This window comes from Mus caroli, unplaced genomic scaffold, assembly GCF_978045245.1.
Source record: "Mus caroli unplaced genomic scaffold, Mus_caroli_1 scaffold_10, whole genome shotgun sequence".
NCBI classification, from domain to species: domain Eukaryota; kingdom Metazoa; phylum Chordata; class Mammalia; order Rodentia; family Muridae; genus Mus; species Mus caroli.
This window is the reverse complement of record NW_028227265.1, coordinates 105,704,412-105,718,818: the sequence shown is the minus strand read 5'-3', so window position 1 is coordinate 105,718,818 and position 14,407 is coordinate 105,704,412.

Sequence of the window (14,407 nt, the reverse complement as noted above, 5' to 3'; positions counted from 1 at the left end):
GTGCTGTGGTGCTGCAAGGCTGTGGAGCATCTGGTTCAAACAGCCTCCTGAAGGAAACCATATACCCATCCCATTTGAACCTTCCTTGAGTCTGAGTTGGAGAGATTTGCAGATACAATCAAGGAATCAAACAAAATAGAGAGATTCACCAAATATCTCATCAGAGAGCATCCTTCCAAGAGAAATGCCCAGAGCTACTCAGATCTGGCCTGAGATTTTGCTAAGGGATGAAACCAAAACAGACAATGTCAAGAGCTCTGACATTCCTTTCGCATGTGTGGGGCTTCTGTGTTAACAAGGGAACAACTTTGATCCTCCAGTCAGATAACCAGGAAGTGATCTGGAATTTCTTTAAATATCATTACCATGCTCCCAGCAAAACACAGGGGAGGACATTTTTACTCTGATGAAAAGACTAGGCTTGGCCCTGGGCAGCGTTGAATTCTTCAGCTTCTCCTCTGAGTGGGGCAGGATGTCACTGAAGACTGACAAAGAAAGCAGACCTATCTGTATAGATTAGTTTGAGGCTAACTTTGGGAATCTGAACCCTTGGACTGAGCTGTGGTGTTTCCATGACAACCAAGACAGACAATGAAGCAAACAGACATGACTCAGGCGTGGTTCCGCAGGTCAGTTCTCAGAGCCAAATTTGGTCACTGGGAGACCTTTAAAGAATAGACCATTCCTGTCTTGCTAATCACATTCAAAGGGCAAAGTGTTACTCTGGAAGAACACACCCCCTCCCCTTTCAGGAGGCCACCAAGACTCCCTGCTACTCAGTCACGCATGGCTACTCCCCATAAAGGCCTACTGCTTGATCATACTGTCTATGGTGACTGACTGGGCTCCGTTCTCTCATGGTGTTGGATGCTAGGTAGTCTCCTGTTTCAGGGGTGGTGTCCCCTGCAGTGACTACAAATGGCAGTGGAGTGAGGGAGAAACAGGATTAGCTCTCCCAGATCTAAAAAGTCCCGAGGGCCATGAGCAATCTGCCACACTGCAGGCCACTTGCCTGAGCCCTACTCCAAACCTGCTGACGCTGTGCAGCTGGGGTGTGCCCTGCTGACTTCTGATGCTGCAGCCTCAAGGGGCACAGCTAGGCTCTAGGACAGATTTGTTGTGTCATCTCTAGCCGTGCCTTCCACAAAAGCTTACTTCTCCCAGGCTACCTCTTTGATGCTTAGAGCCACCCAAGTCTCCTTGTTCTCTCCATCCACACTGTTGTCCCTCGTTCTGTCTACCTTCCTTCTACACAGTAGCTACAGTGAGTCTGGAGAGTCGTGTTGCTGTGTTCTACAGACACAATACAAATTCCATGTACTGAAGCTCAGGCAACAGCTCCCCTCTCATCCCCCAAAGCTACCTTTCTCTCTTTGCTGACCTTTCTGTCACAGAACCTGGCAGACAGTGGGATCCACATTAGTTACACACACACACACACACACAGAGAGAGAGAGAGAGAGACAGAGAGACAGAGAGACAGAGAGACAGAGAGACAGAGAGACAGAGAGACAGAGAGACAGAGAAAGACAAAGAGAAAGATAGAGATAGAGACAGATAGAGACAGAGAGAACTAGATATTTGAGCACAGTAGATTTCACAGGGAGGCAGCGTTTAGACCCGCCCACTGCACAGGTGGAGATTGCCAAAGACAAAGAACAAACAGAAGTTTCACAATTTTCAGAGCCTGTGAAATAACTGAGTAAGCCTTTTAGGGAATGGCAAGCTCCCTCCTGCCTGCGCAGGGGCGGCAAGGCAAACGCACCGCTGGTTCCTGAATCATTTCCTGTCAGCTTCCCTCACCTCTGAAGGGCTGGGCGCTCTTGCTTGGCAAAGAGCACAGGCGCAGGCGCATCCTGTGTTGTGGGGAAGACCTTTACTCAAGGGCATTTCTCTGGGAAGTGTGGGCATTCTGAGTCAGTGAGGTAGTTTGAAGCCGACAGAGACAGTGTGCCCCAGACACTCTGTAAAACCTTCTCCTTGGTGATAAACTGCAATGGTAAAATCTAAATCAGAAATGTATGCACAAGGAATCTCAATCATAAAGACAGACAGCCATTGTATATACACACACACACCGGAAACAAACCCCCGCCCCAGTCCCAACATCTTCAAATTTAAATCAGAGAGAAAGGGCTGGAACAGGAAGAGTGGAAACAGCTTAAGTAGCTACTTGTCGGCTCATTTATTGAGGAATGAGCCTCTGAGATGGGTGATGTCTCTTTCATTATTCCAGTAAGGACCGTGATGTTGAGCGATTAGATGACTAGTCTACTGTGCTTGGAGTGACAGGGCCAGGCTAGGGGCTCAAAGCCCTGATCCCTCAGCCCTGCTCTCCCCAGTCTGTGCAGGTACTCTGTTCTCAAGTCAGAGGTTTCCCTTGAACAAAGAGAAAGACACCTGAATCGATGGTACAGCTAACAGGCCGGAAACAAAAGGAGCGACTTTTCTAAAGCACTCTGTTGGAACAGCTGGTATAAAATATGCCTCTTTGTAAGTGAACACCTTTGGTATAAATCACAGGAAATTGGCGTTTTCTTGCTCGGGAAAGAATGGGACACCGGTAATTTCAAATTGCATTTGTTTTGAAATTGTCTCTTTCTCCTGGTTGCACTGTGTTTTGTCTATTTTTAGCAATGTGAACATCAAATGCATAGTAGAAAGTCAGGAAATGTTTATTGCAGAAATAAAATTCTGTAATCAGAAATACAGACGGGCTTGTGTAGTGTACTTTTTACATACTGACACAACAACATCATAACAGTGCAGTTGTGACTATCTGACCGCCTCTTACTCTGGAATGAAGTGTATTGGCTTTGGAGTCTGGTTTTCACCTTCAGTGTTAACTCTGTAAGAACTCAGGCAAAGCCCAATTACACCACCTCCCTGCTCTGTAAAATTGAATGGCAACAGAAATCTACAAGGACTATACCGGGCAGACTAGATGACACAAAACTGCAGGGTCAAAACAATACGTAACCTGATCCCCAGCTCCTAACTGTGCAAATTAGGTGATACACAACTGCAAAGTGAACAGGGTGCATAGCCCAATTGCTGACTCCAAGCTGCTACTGAGTTATCACTGAGAAATGACTAAGTTACCATTTAATTCTTTACAGGAAGACATGGGCATCAAAACCATCTGTTCACATTTCTGCCAAGTCCAACTAGGATGCTTACTTAGCAGGCAACAGAACGTTTTAAATTATTTTAAAATATGCAAACAAAGCATGTATAATGAAGCAACATTTTCTGAAGTATTAATTATGTGACCGCCCTACCATATTAATATAGCATATTAACAGCGACAGTGTGAAGGAAATGAAAACGCTAGCCTCGTTTACTTTGTGGAAGAGGTGTCTCTGTTGTGGTCTATTTTAGTACAGCCAAATGGTAAACTTCCTGTGTTCCGAGGTCATTATCATCGCCTGCCCCATGAAGATGCTAACGGTCAGCAAAACAGGGTTATTTTGGTACCAAGTAGAGTTGCAAAATCTTCCTCATCAGCAAAATTGCAAAGAAACCCATAAAGGACTTTGGTGTTTGCAGTGAAGTGGGTCTCTTTTGATATTTAATAGTAACAAGACACAACCTTGATGATCTAAAACAATCTGGAATGCTAAGAAAAAAGACGATGCACATGGGAAAAGGTCTTACATTTCCTTCTGTTGCTACTGATGAAAACGATCTTCATTAAAGAAAACGATAATGTGAACTTAGGATACGGGAGGAGATTTTGGTTTTTCTGGCTTTCTCTTCAGTCAGAAAATGCCCAGAACACCATTTATTCATTTTTTTCCTTCTCCTAGCAAAAATGAGGATCTTAGCAAAATTTTAGCCACTTACTTTTCTAGGGATTAAAATCGTGATTATTCACAGAACTGAAATTCAGTGTTTTCTCCCATTTAGCATTTGAAAGACATTTATTGATGTTTAGTCTGTACAAGACACAGCTTAGGGTCTGAAGACCTAGTGTCAACAAACAAGAAAGAAAAAAAAGGAAGGAAAGAAGGGAGGGAGGGAGGGAGGGAGGAAGGAAGGAAGGAAGGAAGGAAGGAAGGAAGGAAGGAAGGAAGGAAGGAAGGAAGGAAGGAAGGAGTCTTCATCAAATACATATTGTCAGTGATTCCCTTGCCTTGATAACTGCACTCTACATTTCATTCTAACTCCAGGTGACTTGCTTCCTTTGTTCTGACTCATGGAAAAGGACGTTTCATACAGATACACATACTAATAAAGACGCAAGCGTGCACCTGTATACTTTCTATCCACATGCAATAGTATTTTAATTCAAATTCAACTGAGCAAATATTTATTGAAGCCCAACCCTCAAACACACAGACCCACCATCTAAGGATCTGGGTGAATCAGAGCAAGTCTCTGATTCACTTAAGGAAAAGACTTGGAAAGAAGCGCCTACCGGGAAGGACAGAGATAGAGCTTTCAGGAAGCCTGGTCAGGCTAGAGAGCCACAGTCCGAGCTTTCAGGAAGCCTGGTCAGGCTAGAGAGCCACAGAACAGCCTGGGATAACCAATAGGACCCTGGCTCACTCGAGGACAGGACATCTAGTTTTGCTCTTAGCAGATGCAGGGAGGTTTGGACAGTGGGGTGGGGGTTGTCTCCGGGAAGCCACAGAACCATCACTACTCATTGCATTGCAGACCCAGACCCATGGACAGCATCACCCGAAGCAAACTGGCAGGGATCAGACAATGCATTGTAAAGATTAAGCAGCACTGGGCCCCAACACAGATGTGACTGTGGCCTACAGGAAGATCTGCAGTCAGAGCCAGTACTCCAGACTACTGCCAGCAGAGACAAGAATAGGTAGACTGAAAGAAACAGCCAAGGAAGAGAAAGGCTTTCTTCAATCAAGCTGGGGTGTGAGTAGCTCCTAGGCAATGAATATGTTGTCTAGGGAGCGTCAGCAAACCCCCTTCTCAGCTCATGCTGCTATTATAGTACTGTGTGGCGCTTATTGCCTTACACCACAATGATTTGTAGACGTGTCTACCCTTATCCTCCCCTCCCTAACTCCACTGTCAAAATTCAAAGCAGGCCTATTCATCTTTCCATCTCCTGAACATGTGCTCAAGAAACAATGGGACTGGCCCGCTTTCAGCCATGCAATTGTTAGCCATGAAAAGCAATACCTTCCCTGGTTACATGTAGGTCAATATTGGAGGCGTGACATGGTTGTTTATCATGCAGTCACTAGCTCAGCAGCTCCTGCTTCACGCTGGATATCTTCAAGTTTGAACTCCCTCTGGTACCTGAGAGTCTTGCCCTGATCAGCATCCCAAACAAATACTGAATCCACTCAACAAAGGTTCTTAGGTGCTGATCTAAGGAAACTGAACTTGATTCTTCAGGCAATGGGTAGGTGCTGAAAGTTTTGAGCAGGGAATTATGGCCCAACTATGACATATTTCTGTATACCATACCATACTATACCATACCATACCATACCATACCATACCATACCATACCATACCATACCAGGTCCAAATACTGAGGTCTTGTCTCCAACTGGTGACACTGTTCCAGAGTGATGGAAAGTTAAGGAAGTCATGCTTAATTACAGGAAGTAGGTCATTGGAGCTATGTCTTTAAATGTTAAGTGTCCCTCCCAGCCCCTTCCTCTCTGGACTTCCTGTCTGCATTAGGTCAGGAGTCTTCTCAATTGCCCTGTCCCCAATCACTGCTGCCATGATGCTCAAACATAATTCAGGCCCCAAGTCATGAAGATCTCAGGAACCAGGTGCTAAGTAAATCCTTCAGTGATTTAAAAAAAAAAAAAAACAAACAAACAAAAAACCCCTCTGAGATATGCGTAAGTTACATGTGTAGAGTGGCATTAAACTCAGGAGCCAAGGGCCCCACCACTGGGCTGCCCCTCCCCCCAGGCCTTTCTAAGTGAGGCCTTGAAAGGCAAGATCTAGCTGTAGGGTGAAGGGCACATGGTCTGTGTACCTCAGGAGGAATAGGATGCCAGTGGATGCTGAGTGGGCCAAGGATGGTGGCGGCGGCACTGTGGAATGACTGGCACCTCCAAGGTCGGTTGATGCTGCCTCCCAAACCATCTCTAAAATCTAATTGCTAGGTCCATCTCCATTTCTACCATCTCCAGTCTAGTCAGCAACTACTTCTGAGACTCACTCTGTATGCTGCTGCTACCCTCTAGTAGAAAGAAAGCTGGAATGGCCTTTTAAAAGCACAACTTAAGCCAAGCATAGAGACATACTCCTTTAGTCCCAGCACTTGGGAGGCAGAGGCAGGCAAGTCTTTATGTGTTCAAGGCCAGCCAGACTCACATCACACACACACACACACACACACACACACACACTCACACATGTATACATGCACACACGTGTACATGCACACACACGCATGCCCAAATATTCCTTCCTCCAGCTTGACACTCCCCAGTGGCGTTGTTCATACCACTCCACCATGCACCCTCTGCAGATTCCCCTGGACACTCAGACTGCTCGCAGCTCTCTTCTTCAGTAGCCATTCTTGTCCCTGTTGGCTGGTCTGGTCTAGCATTGCTTTGATCTATCTGTCTAGAATCTGCTCTACTTCAATGCCATGGTCTTGTTTCAGAATCACGGCCATACATCCTGTGCCCTTCTGTGCAGAGTTCAATGAATGGCTTACTTACAGGTCTTGCCTATAGAAGCTATAAAATTTCAAAAATTTCCCCAAAATAACTATGAAATTACATGACTCTAATACTTCAAGAAAGGGAAATATTCTTAAACATTGGTACTAAAATCCATACCTTAATTTTAACTTCATTTTTATTCCAAACTATAGTTTATTTGTTGGTTTGTTTACGTAGTTAGATTTTTAAAGGTATAATTTTACTATGTATTCCAGACTGGCCTTTAACTCTCTATGGAGTCTTGGCTGACCTGACTGGAGAGCATCCTGACTCGGCCTCTCCATGCTGAGATTACAGCTGTAGCCCAGCAAGCATCTTGGCTGCTGCGTTAACGTAACTCTAATTACCGTTTTAGGTATTTTTAGGGATAGTGCTAATTGACACAAAGCACGATCATATTCGTATCGATCGTCATCTAACGTCGAAGCTTCTCTTTCTAAAATGCAGCTCCAGAGCCATTCACCTCTCCACTTCCTTTCAGTCCCAAACTGAGTTTCCCACCTCTGTATGCTTTACTCAGCCCAACGGGACACAGCAGGGTTTGCCCTTTTATGGTTGACTTATTTCCCTCAGTATGGTATCTTCAGTACTCACCCAGGTCTGCTGCGTGTCAGAATGCTAAGGCAGAATCACAGTTCATTTGTATGTACAAGTCTTTGATATTCATTGATCCATGGATGTGTGTACTGCCCTTATCTTTGGCTAATGTAAATGATAATAAGTGTGTGTGTGCATGTATGTATGTGTATGTATATGTGTGTATATGTGGGCATGTGTATATGTGTGTGCATGTGTGTATGTGTGTGTATGTGTGTGTATTGTGTATGTGTGTGTATTGTGTATGTGTGTATGTGTATGTGTGCATGTGTGTGTGTATGTGTGTATGTGTGTATGTATATGTGTGTATATGTGTGCATGTGTATATGTGTGTGTATGTGTGTGTGAATATGTGTGTATGTGTGTATGTGTGTGTATTGTGTATGTGTGTGTATGTGTATGTGTGCATGTGTGTGTGTATGTGTGTGTATGTGTGTATGTATATGTGTGTATATGTGTGCATGTGTATATGTGTGTGTATGTGTGTGTGAATATGTGTGTATGTGTGAATATGTGTGTATGTGTGTATGTGTGTGTATTGTGTATGTGTGTGTATGTGTATGTGTGCATGTGTGTGTGTGTGCGTGTGTATATGTGTGTGTGTGTATATGTATGTGTATGTGCACTCATGAATACACTAACAAATGCTCAGCCTCTGCTCTCAGTTCTCAGGGTGCAAAACCAAAAGTTGGATTTCTGAGCCATATGGTCATTCTATAGCAAAGCTTTTAAATAACCGCCATGCTGTTCTGCACATTGTCTACCTAGAGTGGACAAGGAGTCTACTCTCTTGGTGTACTTGGTGACACCTACTTATCACTCCTGTTACTGTTTTATTGCAGCTACCCAAATGGCCACAAAGTCCACACACCGTTTATGGATTCTGTTGTAATATAGGAACAAGAGAAATTCCACTTAAGTCTTGTTCCTTATGTCACAGAAGGGCTGGCTGGCCCAAGTCAGGTAACTCATACAATGTCACACAGAATGGAGCTAGACCGTTGGAGCCAGCCCCCTTTATCCCCACCTGTCTAAGAGTCTCTTAGACACTCAATACAGAAATGGAGAATAAAACATGATAAATACCAGGATTTGTGATTCGTCTGGGGTAGTGATGAGATTTTGTGATGGAATCCTTGACTTGTATGAACTTTCTAATAAAATCAGATAGGCTTCATTCAGAAAGGCTGGTGAGCCTCAGTGAGCCTTGGTTTCCTTCTCATCAAAACAGAGATGACAATACTTGCCTGCCAGGAGTGTTGTAAAGGTTAAATGAAATTATACATCATCCTGTATAGTCCTGATATTATACCTAATCACTTTTTTAAAAAGTGATAGTCACCTAGTATTTGCCAATTTGACTTGTTTTTTGATGATAGAGCCTTCCTTGGTTTGGCTTTAGCTTATTTCTGGTAGTTTCTTTCCAGTTTAGGGAGGGATCTAGCAAAAGGTCAGAGGAACAACGGCAGCAGATGGACTTCCTGAACCGTTTTCCAAAGGGTTCCTCGCCCGCCTTCAGGCTGCAGTCTCCACCCTCCACACAGCATAGAGAAGCTCAAGGACAGACCCAGACATTGTAACTGGACCTTCCTGAGCACTCCCCGGGGCAGACTCCAAGTCTGACGCGGAAAATGTGCTGCGCTCATCACCGCAGCTGCCCAAGGTGGAGCCCATTGTCAAGGTTCTTCATGTAACAAAAAGAGGAAAGGGCCTATCAAGGCATTTCCTGCTCGCAGGAGCCGTGAGCTTCCATTAATTCTTTGTCCTGAGTCAGTCTGTCTCCCCTAGGCCAGCCACACAGCAGACCTGCAGTCCCCTAGAACAGAACAGGCAGTTAATTTTAAAACCTTTTCAGGAGGTTAACAAGGGAACAAGTTCAGAGGTCAGGTGATACCACCTACACTTTCCATATGGAGACTGGCACAGAGATAGTACAGTTGTTCAGAAACCTGCTGAAACTTGCTAACTGCATTGATGCTGGCACAGATGTGTGAGGACAGGAGGGAAGTCTTTACCTGTTTTACCTAGGGCTTAGAGAAAAATGAACACTACTTCAGTCTATGCACGCATTAAGTCTATGCTCGTATTATGGAAGGATGATCTAGGCATAGAGGCAGAAGGTTGAGAACTGCGTTAGTTAGCCATGAGGTGAGTTAAAAATCCCCAAATGAATGATGGGAGTTTCACCAACTAATCTAATGTCTTTTCTCGGGGAAGGCCTGGATTCCCAGAGCTGTAGGGTGAGTTATTCAGAGTGTGCATGGTAAGGAGATAATCTCACAGAGACGGCTTGTGGTGAACAGAGGGTCCAGCGATGAGCCAGACAAGGAGGAAGAAGCCAAGTGATGTGTAGATGGCAGTGCTGTGGGTGAGCACCAAACGTTCATCTGAGACCAAAATTTAAAAATTATAAAAAATAAAAAGGTAGAAATCAAGACATCGTGGCCAAGTATCTGAAAGAGGTCACCATAAGTCATCCAGCTACCAGCTGACCACAGAGGCACCAGAGAGCCAGCAGACAGTGACACTGACCCAGATCAGAAGAAAGCACTCAGGCAAACACGGCGTTCGTACTAAGCACAGTAGTGTTCGCCTCCAGCTACTACATGTTGGATTGATCTGATACATGTGATGTCCGTATGTCTCAGGGGTCAGGAGGGAAGCTCTGCTGTGGAGAGTCCTTCAGAGCTTGCCAAGGTAGGGTGAATGCCCTCAGGTCTCTCCGTCTCCCTTTCCCTCCACTTTATTTCACCCTGCTTTTTAGTGGTTCAATTTCTCCCATTAATTAGCAAATCAGGAGTCACTGTTTATATGACAGATGGTGTGTTGCGTTAGCGTGATTGTCTTCCCAAGTCAAGCTGCCGTCCCCAGAATCTTGAGATCCTGCTCTTTCTTAGCTTAGCTGCAGGGCTCTCTATCGGATACAGCTCAGGCTGGCCCAAGCAGCCACTGCACCTCCTTTGCCCTGTGTTTTCACAGATCTCTCTGAAAGCAACAGTGAAAATTCAAATTAAAACTCAATCCTTTTACATCTGTTTCAAATAACAAGAAACTAATGTAAAGAGATGGGTGAGAGGAAGCAGATTTGAAATCCATGGATATAGGCCCATTGATATCTTTCAGGAATAAAAAAAATTTACATTCTAGACTTAGATCTTCAAATGTGAAAGAAAAAGACACTTGTTCATGACTGTAAAAAGCTTTAAGCCAAAAAATCAGATATTCTAATTGCCATTTTGCCTATATAATGTTCGTCAATTAATTAACTGATTTATTTTAACCAAGTTATCTTTCTAAATGATTATTTAGGATAACACAGTATGATATATATGTATACATGTATATATACACACACATATATATGTATATATAATATGTATATGTTATATATGTGTATATGTGTATATATGTACATATATATATGTATATATAAGATATACTATAAAGAAATTACACAAATATTACATTTCCCCCAAAGTAAAATCAAAGCTTGGTTGGTAAAACATTAGCAAGACTTCCCTCTCCAGTTCCCACACTACTTAAACACAGATTATGGAGCTGCCTAAGCCATTCCATTGATTCTAAAATCCTTCCCCTATAAGGTAAGATATATAGAGTTACTTCTGTGGTCAGCACAACCTTTTCCTTGTTGAGAAACTTCCTTGCCTTCGTCATGCTCACCTGAATGAAACGCCCAGGCTGCAACAGGTTGTGATAGGACTCAAACTGGAAGAAGCCAGGACACAGTGTTCAGCTGTCTTAGATCTGTACCAAGACATACAGAGACTCTATCAAAAACAACAGAGCAGAATGTCAGCAAAGCTGCTTTCCAGATGTTCAGGGAACTTGTTCCCTTCCACGGAAGGATTTTAAGCTACCATGCTTAAGGAAAAGCAGGCAAGTACTTAGGAGTGGCAATAAATACACCCTGGCCGCATGCTGTCTCGTACACAGCTCTTTCAATACAAACCATGGCTCTCCCTAATGGGCCAAGGAGATAGATGCCAATGTACATTCAAAGAGTACTGTTGAAACTGCAAACAAATACTTGTGATGAGGTGATATCTGTTCATGTTAAAAGCAAAACAAGCACTTGTGGAGTGCTTATTTTATATTAAGTTCTATGCTAGAAGTGCTTGTAATGTTTAACCAAGAGCAGAGTTCACACACCCTTTCCGGCACTTAACCAAGAGCTTAACAGCCACATAGGTTATTAGTTCAGACTTACAGCAATCTAGAGAGACAGGTACAGAGGTGTTCTGAGTTGAATGGCATACCCTCAGTGAAAAATCCATGTGTTGAAATAGCTCACGATATGGCTGTACTTGGTGGTAGACCCTAAAAGAGGAAAATCAGTTAAAATAAGATCATTGGACTGACCTCTAGTCTAGTCTATCTGTGACTTACTCTAAGACGCAGAAGGAAGGGCATATGAAAGACTTGGGAGCCTGCTGTCTACATGGAGAGGAGCCACAGACACTAGCAGCCCTGACCTCACACACAGCCTCCAGAACCGGGAAGAAATAAATCTCTCCTGTTTAAGCTAATCAGTCAATGGTTGTATTAGTTATGGTTTGTGTCACTATAACCCAATCCCTGACAGAGCAGTTTAAGGGGGTGTGGTTTACCCTGACTCATGCTTTCAGACTGTACAGTCATACCTGTCCGGGCTCGCAGCAGAGGGAGAGCATTATAGTAGACTGGGAAACAGAGAGTATACCAGGCCCAGAGCCTATAACCGCCGAATGCCCACGGATGGTACCCTACTTCTCCCAGATATCTCCCAGCTCCTAAAAGTCACACAGACTTTCAACACCCTGCCACTCTTCAGGAATAAGCAACCCAAACATAAGTCATGGGCATTTCAGATTCAAACTACAAACATCGGTGATTCCAACACACTAAAAGATGATATTGTCATCACCATAAGTTGATAATGAAATGGGTTGAACAACGCATAAGTAACTTCCTCAAAATCCTATGAAACTAAATTAAAAGGCTGCCTGATCTTCATAAACCCTCTTGGCCTACTCAGTTTGTCTGTCTGCTATCCACCATACAGCACGTTCATGAAGAGAGGGCCAAGGTGAGAAAAGTCAGAGAGCAGCTTTGTCCCTTAGCAAGCATCCTGTTGTCTCTGGCTCTTTTTCCAGTGCTGACTTCAGCACTCCTGACTGGAGTCTCCCTGGTACTCTGCTGTCTTCCCTGTAGAGTCTCTGTGGATGAGGCGCATCAGGGGGTGAGCATTCCCAGAGCCACTGATGCACTAACTCGCTTAAGTAGCTGCTAGTACACATCATTAAGTGGTCCTTTGAAAAGGCTAACTTGTCTGAAGTAAGAAAGAAAGTTCCAGAATATCAGCAAGCGGGGGAATATATGAAGAGGGAAAAAAAAAAAAGACATTCCCTTTTTGTTTTGAAAAGCTCAGCAATTGCTGAGACTATGCACTTTGGGGAGTTTCAGTGATGATGTAATCACCGGGGACTGGTACAATCAGGTTAGAGTTCCCCGGCACAGAAAGTCAGGGTAATGGTATTATTTAGATTAGATATGATAAGAATGAGTCATTGCATGATAAGGGGCAAACCACACCTCGGGTCAGTCTTTGCAAACTGTTCCAAGGCCCACAACACACCTGGAGCTGTACAGATGAATAGAAATGTGCTGTGTCTTTACAGTGAGTTTAGTTTAATCTAAATCTGATCGGTGATTCTCAAGCTGACTGAGCCGTACCAACACCCAAGGAACAATTGCCATGCCCAGGTAGCAGGGTCCATCCCCTGAAACTGGGTCATTAAACTCAGCCTGGATTTTAAAGTGTTCTCCAGACCCTTTGATAAGAGTAGGCTTGCAGAGACAAGCCTGGACCTCGTATTCCAGTGTCGTTGTAGAGGACTTCCCCCAGACTAACGGGGCTCTCCCAAACCTTTCCACGGTGAACGCTAGACATACAGAGGATGAGAAGAGAGTGTGGCCAGAAACAAACCCTTCTCCTGATAAGCATACGATAAGCATACGTGTATGCCAAATGTCAGACTAAATTCGAAGAGAATACAGTTTGGCAGAATGGAGGGGAGATTCATCAATGCCGATTGTAATCCTTACGATCAGTGCAAGGCTTCCCTCCAAACTTGAGTCATATGTTTTCAATAAGTGACAGAATTACTATGCTAAGGAAAGTCTCAAAGCCATGAGACAGATCCTTCCCTTGGCCTTACATTATGAAGGGACAGGAGGCTCAGAGTAACCCAAGTAACATCTTGGTAAAACATGTTTTCCCCAGCTGCTCAAGGTGCTTGGTGAATATCTTATCTCGGACTTTATGATTGGAGCATTTGGAATCAGGGAGGCACTCAGATGGTAACAGCTCTACCTACAGTGGAGATGGGCTCAGAGACTCTGCCCTCTCTCAGTCGTGGAAATGAGTGAAAATGTTAGCAGCCAGTGTGTGCAGAGGCACCAGCCACCCAGAACTGACAGACTCTGAAAGCACAGGAGACCTACACAAGGCCCCTGTCCTCACCTTGTGTCTCTGGCATGCATTGCTAATGATCAAAACCTTTCGCTGGGGTTTTGTTGTGCTTAAGAGAAATTCCTGCTTTTGGTGGAATGCCAGTGAGGGAGGCCAGGCAGGTACAGTTCACCATTGCCCTTGGGGATAAAACTGCCCTGTGAGAATAAAACCGGGGCAGAAGTCATCCAGTCACAGACAACAGGAAGGAATTTGCCCAAAGAGGAGTTGGGAATTCTTCCTCCCCTGAATTCCTGTCTCAGCCTGGTGGTATTTGTGTACTGCTGCTGTCCATAGGTGAAGAAACAAAGGCCAGAGAGTGGGTGCGGGGTGTGAGGTGCTCTGGGCCCCACAGCCCTGTCTGCAGTGTTTGGTGTAGCGTGCAGTGGGAAAGTTACTACAGGAACAACCTGCTTTGTCTAAACTCTGCAAAACCTTAAGGGGACCTGATGTTTATTGCCAAAATTCTGTAAGGTAATTTTGCCAGCAGGTTTCTGAACTGTATCTACGGACTATGTGTGTTCACACTGAGATATAATTGCTTTAGTGGGCCTGTGACAGACCCTCCACATGTCTAGAAACAGGCGTAGTACTAGCAAAGTAGTCAGACTAGTGCACTGCACGATCT